The sequence below is a fragment of the Ixodes scapularis genome, unplaced genomic scaffold (assembly GCF_016920785.2).
Source record: "Ixodes scapularis isolate PalLabHiFi unplaced genomic scaffold, ASM1692078v2 PGA_scaffold12__126_contigs__length_90152505, whole genome shotgun sequence".
Classification (NCBI taxonomy): domain Eukaryota; kingdom Metazoa; phylum Arthropoda; class Arachnida; order Ixodida; family Ixodidae; genus Ixodes; species Ixodes scapularis.
In genome coordinates this window covers 11,615,943-11,623,805 of record NW_024609838.1, presented here as the reverse complement: position 1 = coordinate 11,623,805, position 7,863 = coordinate 11,615,943, and the positions used below count along the sequence as shown (strand labels likewise).

Genomic DNA, 7,863 nt, shown 5'->3' with positions numbered 1-7,863 from the left:
AATGGGAATGGCGCGACCTCTGCTGGCCTTGCGAACAATCTGAAGAAAATTCTCGATGAGCCCAAACTAGTATTTTGAAGGATAATGCGATTAACGCGAAGGTGCGAGTGAGCCGGAGAAGAACTACGATAATGATCCCTTGCGAAGGGGAACAAAGGATGAACACAAATCTCATCTGGTTGTGTTTGGAGATTTGTGTTCGTTCATTGTTCTCCTTCTCCAGGAATTATTATCGGTATAATTATTTAATGTATTTTTTGATGCCACACCTATCAAAGGGCTTGTTCCTACAGTGTAAGTGTAAAACAATTGATAGTTTCGGCTCAAAATAAAAACGAAACAACGAAGGACGAGTCGAAGAAACTGGACAGATCGAGCGCTGCTTTTATTCGAGATGCACCACAGCCTCACCCTTGTGTTTTTTACTATGATAGTTTCAATACCTTCTCAGGTATGCGTTCCAGATTTATATTTATATTATAAGTCAAGATTATGAAATATCTACGTATTGTATAGCAAGATCTTGCGAATTTTTAGGCGTAAGTTGAGAGCGGCTTAAACTCAGACTCATTGTTTGCACAGAGATCTTTTTTTTTCAATTCGAGAAGCATCTGTTAAAGTCAACCAAATGCATGCATCCGAAAATTAAAACAACAAAAGCATTAGATCAAATTTAAAGGGGCCAAAAACGAATTTTCGGGTAGGATAAATGAATTTGGATTTTACTAACAGCACATCGTTTAGTGAGCCGAAAGAAAGAAGGTAGAAACTAAAAAAGTCTGATTTTCGGTACGAAAACTTTAAAACATAGCGGACTTTAAAACATAGCGGATGATCACGTGGCAAAAGATAAAAGTGGGGCTGTCCCAACCAGGAGGTAGCTTCCAGCAGAACTGTCAGCTTCGGGGTGAACGGGGTGGGGAAAGCAACTTTTGTCCGAATTTCGAGCGCACAGCTTATATTCCAGGGGGAGAATGGCGGTGTCCGGGTACACAAACGACGGTCCGAGTAACAGGGGAGTTCCCCCTTTCCCTCTTCTTGAACTGTTTTGTACGCTACGTGGTTTTAGCGTTGAGGAGAAAAACCAAGAAGGAAAAAGGTTGAAAAATTGCTTCATGCCCCGTTAAGAGAGAACATGGATAATAAATAGAACAAAAGAACAACATCCAATGTAATTTTGGACGTGCCAATGGCGTAGTGTCATGCTTATTTCGGAAATGGGCGGCATGGCCTATATGTAGTGCGATAGGATTCAAATGAGACGTATAAGTAGGTTCTACTTACACTCATATTTCGTACAACGAGGGCGTGGTTTTTTTGTAGATTCATCTCTAGATTACGGCCCATGACTTGCGCGTAGTATAGAACGCTTTCGGGACTTCTGCCGCGCCGACCGAGCAAAGGGGAGAGCGTGGACCTTGGACGCAACGATCTCTTCAACCGAACTTTGACCACCTCGTAAACTGGGACTGCAAAAAAGAAAAAAAAAAAGCAAAGTAAATGGTAAATTTCGAGGGCGAGTTGAAGAGTTAAACATTGTAGTTTGTTCACACGGTAGGAACGCTAGATTGATTTGACTGATCACTTTCCAAGATGATAGAGGGAACTCATATTTCAGGTGACAGGGCATTGAAAGAGCGAAGAGATAAAACATAAATGGTGTTTATGGCGCTTGTCCTTTAAATGCGCCACTTATAATTAGGGTGTATACTTTTCGGTGTTTATTTATGACAAAAATTGGCGGATGTTTATCGGTGTTTATTTATTTAACAAATACCGGTGCTTTTCGGTGAATTCTATCATGCAGACACTAAAAACGGTGATTATCGTGGGAAAAATTGCGAATGTAAACCACCGATCAAGACGAATAAGAGCGCAAATTTTATGTCCATCTTTTACACAACCTCTTTCAGAATATTATAGTATATGCATGCATAAATTCCTAGGCTCGTGTATGTCACTGACGCCCGCTCCTTCCTATTGACGGAATGCCCTCTCAACATTAGCACTGGACACTGAAAGTCCCAAAACGTTCCACGAGGAATTGGGACAGTACTGGCCAGCTGTGACTGACCAGCTGTGACTGGCCTCTCGGGCCACTAATAGTGATCTTCAAGCTCTTCGGCCTTGAAGAACTGCTGACCTTGGAGAACAGTGGAACAAAGCTACTGTCCTCCAAGAGTCCAAGATCACGTAGGTCATAAAAGAAAGACAGGCAAAGTGCATTATTCTGAGTAACATAATGTGTTCAACCGAAGTTTGCATAAAACCTTTTCTGTGAAACAAGAAAAAAAAAAAAAAAAAAAACATTGCTTTTTTTAAACGATTTTTATTTCCGTCACCGGCGAGTGTTTATTTGTGTTTTTTTTTCTTTTTTGTTAAATCTGGGAAGTATGCAGGACCTTTTCGGTGAAAAAAATCAGTGCTTGCTCGAAAATATATATAAAAAGGTTTTTTTTCGGTGTTAACTGTTTCGTACTTTTCGACACCGGCGGATGTTTATCGGTGTTTTTCAGTTAAAACCGGAAAGTATACAGCCTACTTATAATTAACAAGCAAACAAAGGAAATCCTTAAAACTGTAATAATCAAAAATTACATGACGGTGTATCGGGGCTACAGATACTTGTAGTAAATTAATCTATACTCTCCAATTAGTGCATCAATGAGAGAAACTGGAACGAGTAAAAAAAATTTGATCACGTTGCATCCTGCTTAAAAGATCTGAAAAAAAAAAGAAAGTAGAAGACCAGCGACCTAGTTCAAACCGGGCATCATAGCTCTTTGGAGGGAAACGGAATGATTTGGGATGACAGTGTGTTTGAGTCTTCGCCCCAACAATCTGCAATTAGGCTACCAAAAAAAAGGATAAAGACGACTTTTTTTTTACGCGGTATAAAGTTGTCTGGCATGTATTCATTAAAAAAATACGATCCATATAACAAAAGAGCACCTAAAGAAAGGACAAAAACACGAAGAATCATTCACTTTTGTAAAAAGCAGGATAACCGCCGATGCTTAAGAATTGAGTGTGCAACCTCGCACACTCAATTCTTAAACCAACGTGCTTATAACAAGTGTCTTAAAAAAAAAAAAAAAAACGGTTTCATAAACTCAACCAATTAGCGAAAGGGAAAAAACAAACAAACAAGCAAACAGAATTAATTTACCTTCGCTGTGCGATCCGACCTCAAAAATCTGCACGAGTTCCCGCTGGCTCAGTTCCGTGTGAATCTGGTTTCGCGAAAAAACAAGAAGCATAGCCATCGATACAATCTTTCCTTCCGTCACAAGAGAAAACAAAACAAAACATCGAACACTGCCCGCTATCTCCATACTCCTTCGACCATTTATTCGCGGTGCCTTTTGCTTGGTGTGCCGAGGCTGCAACGACGACGAACTTGAAATAAGAGAGGCCCGCGGGCCGCATCGCGATAAAAAAGTCTGGTCCGGCTTCCTGAACACCATCCATCACATTGCTTTCGTTTCCGTGTCATCCGCGTCGTCGTACTCCTGCGTGACAACCCGGTCGCCGCGGCGACGAGCCAGGAGCGAAAAAAACCACCTTGAATCTAATTTCAGATGCGTCGGTCGTAGGTCGTTGACGCCTCACTTTCCTATACCGGAGAGCCCCCGATTTGAGAGAGAGAGTAACTCAAACCGTGGAGAGTGTTTGCACTTTAATGGCGGACTTCTACAATGTGCTTCTGAGCGTTCCTCCGGTGTAAGCAGGATTGGTGTAAACAAATCCAAAGATACTTTTCACGAAGATGCGTTTGGGTGGTACCCTTATTGTGCTCGAATTTCACGAGTGTGGGTTTCGGGGGAAAGGAACGGAAGATTAGAAGAATCCTGGTTTGTTGCTTGCACAGGGTGGAAAACGGTGAAAACCGTCTGGTTAACGCTACTCCTCACAGATGGCGCCACATATGCTCGGATCTACTTAATCTGCTTTCGGGTTTTCGTCTACAAATAAGCTTTGACGTTTTTTTTTTTTTTGCTTTATGTCGTGCAATTTGTGAGGAGCAGCGTCAACAAGACGGTTTTTACCGGTTTCCTCCCTGAAAGTAGAAGAAAATAAAAATTAGGCTTAACTTATATTTTTTCAACAATCGATACTTATGAGTTTTGAGCACAGTAAATGCAGAACGTGAAGACATATCAGTGAAAAGTTTATTGGCACTCAGCTTATCGGTCTATTTTTACCAACTTTGTTCACGCCGGCGCAGCGTTCGGTTAACACCCTCTTCATAAGAAGGCCGTATATTGTGCCGAATTAGCAGTGTCACCTACAGAGGCAGGTGCGGCGGCACTGATTGGACACGAACGCCGCGGCAGCTTTCGGCTGAGACTCGTGTCCAATCGGCGAGGTCCCGAGTCTCAGCCGAGCGCTGACTCAGCCTTCGTGTCCAATCTGTGAAGGCCTGCGCTTTGCCTCTTTAGGTGCCACCGCAAATTCAGCACTACGCTCTTCTAAACTATTCTCCGTTTCATCTCGAATCTGACAGCAGATGTCGCTACTGTCCCGCGTAGTCAATCAAGTAGCTTCAAAAAGCGCATCGTCATGACGCTCATCGTTTGTGCTCTTGTCATCACCGGTCCAACTTAACGTGAAACGGACTGACGTTGGATAGATGAGGCCTTTGAATCGGGCGGCGACTTGCGCCACCTAGCCACTTTTTTTTTCTTCACATTTCTAATAACAAAGAGTTAGCTTTATATCTAGATGCCCTTTTCTTTGCGAACTAATCTTTAAAGTCCGAGCGAAAAAACAACAACAGAGGAATGAGCAAAGCCCACCTTAACAGCGCTGCTTGAAACTTCGAACCTCGATAGCTCCAGGTGAACGACAAAAGAACCAAGAAGCGCGAGATCTGTTCAAAATTTTCTAATCGTTCTTGTAAACCATCTTGTGTTCTTCGGGACGTTCAATCGCACAGCCGAAGGCCCTCACTAAATCTCCAACTTTGTTGCCCGTGTAGCATTTATGCTGTTCCTGCACTGGTGACATAAACAAACTCGACGGACTCCCAAAGACGGAGCGACCCCCCCCCCCCCCCCCCCCCCCCCCCCCAACCTGTCTCGATCTGGACGAGCTTCGTACCGGCACGTGTTCGTGCAATCACAGCTGCGTGGTGCGCGTTAAAGACCACTGGTTAGCTGTTGTACTGAACTGGCTAAATTTCTTACCTGCAGCTAAGAGACAGGTCACCCTTTGATGCGTACTAGCATTAAGGTTGTATAAACATACAAGCAACCCACGTTTTTTTAGACGACTGACGCCTTCGTCTTCTTTTCGCAGCTTGCATTGCAAACACGGCCCATAAACCATTGGATCCCGAACGAGTAGTTGGAAACACTCTGAAATCAAGGCACACTATTCTATACGTGCCAGTGGAGCTCTACGAAACGCCGCAGCTGTAAAAAACCCGCGCAGCGGGTTTAACTAATAAGGCGACACGCATCCTAAAATGTTTTCTCGAGATCGACCATGGTTGTCTACCGAGGAAGCTAAACTGGAATTATGTACCGGAACGCGGGCGATTTTTTTTTCTTTATTTTTTACAGGTGTATGCAGCCCTGAATACGAGACGAATATGCACATATGTTCTGACGTTCGGATATTTGGTTTACTGGCTTGCGGGGCTTGAAGTAGAAGCCTTCAGCCCCTAAGCGTAAGTTGATGGATGTGTCGCTTAGGTATATAAGATGAAGCTTGTGGAAAACCAGTGTTTAGGAAAAGTCAGTTCTATAATTACTGACATGATGAGAAGGACAGGGAGGTCTACGTTTTCCCCAAAGGGATGTCTTTCAATTGTCTTGTTTTCAGTGAGAGGTTTCTATAGTTTCGACAATGGTTCGGTGTCTTGTGAGCTGTGAGCATGCGCTTGTGGCTTTGGTACACAGGAAGGCCACAGGAGCTAACTGGAAGCCGGGCACGCAAAAGAAATCTAGCCAAGCTAAAAAAATAATAGGGGCGTTTACGTTTATCAGTAAATGAAAAGCAGGAAAAGATCCTCGCGGACACTCGTGCTTGTTGTGTAGTGGTTATCACATCCGCCTAACACGCGGAAGGTCCCAGGTTCGATCCCTGGCAGGCACAGTCTTTTAATTTTTGTTTTCTTGGTAAGCGTGAAAGATCAAACTCGACAGTTTCTGATCTCCTTCTTATTTAGTGAGACAATAACAAGTAACGATCACTCCATACACTATTTCTAATTTGCTTGTAGTTTTTTTTTTCTCTTTTTTTTGTTTCTTTTTTTTGTTTCTTTTTTTTGTTTCTTTTTTTTTTTTTTTTTTTGCGTTGGCCATCATATTTTGCCATGGTAGATAACTGCTCAAATAAGTGACCTGACACTAAAGACACTTAGAAACTTGCAATAAAAAAGTAAGCCGCATCTTAATTTCGTCCTAGAAAGAAATCAAGTTCGCAAGCAAAACGAATGTTCTGATTCTACTAGCAGCGTCTGTGAACAGAAGCTTATCTACAGCGTACAAAACGTTTTACGTCAGATACAACATTCTTTTACATTATATTTAGAAATTAGAATAATACCCCAATGGTGTCATTCTCGAGTGAACATGGATTATAAATTGGCGATGCAAGCAAACTTTCAATCATTTCAAACTTAAAAAAAGAAAAAAACATTATTACAATTACGTTTTAAATTGCATATAGGTGGTTGTATTAGCGCAGATTAGAAATACAGACTTTGGAACATCCCGAGGCGATTCATTTCAGAGAATGACTGCTATAAATGACATGATGCACTTGTATAAGTGCGGGTTATATTGCAAGTACAAAGAGGGCTGTATAAACAATTAAAAGGCATATGAAACAACATCCAAATTATCCACAACAATGCTTGTTCACGTACCGCTGGGTGGGCTGTGATGGAGGTGAACAATATTTCTAAGAGCAGTAATAAGCAGCAGCATTTGAAGGCCTCTGGCATTCTTGTGGGATTCTGACCCTTCATTATTAGCCGCCGTTTTCAACCCAGTCGAGGTAAGGGACAGGGATGTTTCTGGTGACCTATACCTACCGATAAAGAGATTAACATTTTCCTTGTATAATATAAATCGTTCAAATGCAATGGAATATTTTTGTATAGAACTCACATGGGGATCAGTAACCGCTGCATCACCATTGTAGAGCATAGTAGAAATATCGAAACGATTCTCATTCATTGTAAGATTCACAGTATTTTGGAGCTTCAGCTAATCTTTAGCAGAGGTTATTCCTTACCTAGGGCATTCATTTAAGTGCATTACAATGAGCTGAATGTATCCCTTTCTGAAAAAATAATTTTTTGTTTTGTGAAAATTGTTTTCTTCTTTATTCCCAATCTTTTTGTGATAAAGTAACCCCATTTAAAGCATTGTCTAGTGCGTTGCAAACCCCCCCCCCCCCCCCCCCCTGCCCCCACACACACATTGGAGGAGAGGAGGTTAAAAACGTAATCGAATTTAACGTAAATGAGAACCACAAATTCATCATGCTGAGACAATTGCTTCTTGACTATCCTCTAAACCCCCTTCTCCAATAAAAGTATGCATACGTTCTTAAAAAAAAAAAATAAATAAATAAATAAATAAATAAAAAAGTTTCATTTTTTATTTATACTGAAGAATGGAGATATAGAACTAGAGAACATGAAAGTCATGTCGTTGATAAAGCACCAGTGTATTACAAATGGGACCAGACTCTAACATGCAACAGAAACAATACCGAGAACACAAATCACAAGGCTCGGACAACTTTCCCAAATAGAATACAATCATAAAAGGTGAACTTACCAGACAAACCGCGAAATAATCCCGAGAGACATTCATGACCAGAATCATGACCACATTCATACTC

The 7,863-nt window shown here is 41.6% G+C and overlaps 1 non-coding gene across 1 annotated transcript; it reads left to right on the top strand.

Annotated features, from left to right (window-relative positions):
- The first annotated feature begins 6,029 nt into the window (after positions 1–6,029).
- Trnav-aac lies at positions 6,030–6,102 on the top strand. Its single transcript has one exon. It is a non-coding gene; the product is annotated as a tRNA-Val (tRNA).
- Positions 6,103–7,863: the final 1,761 nt, after the last annotated feature.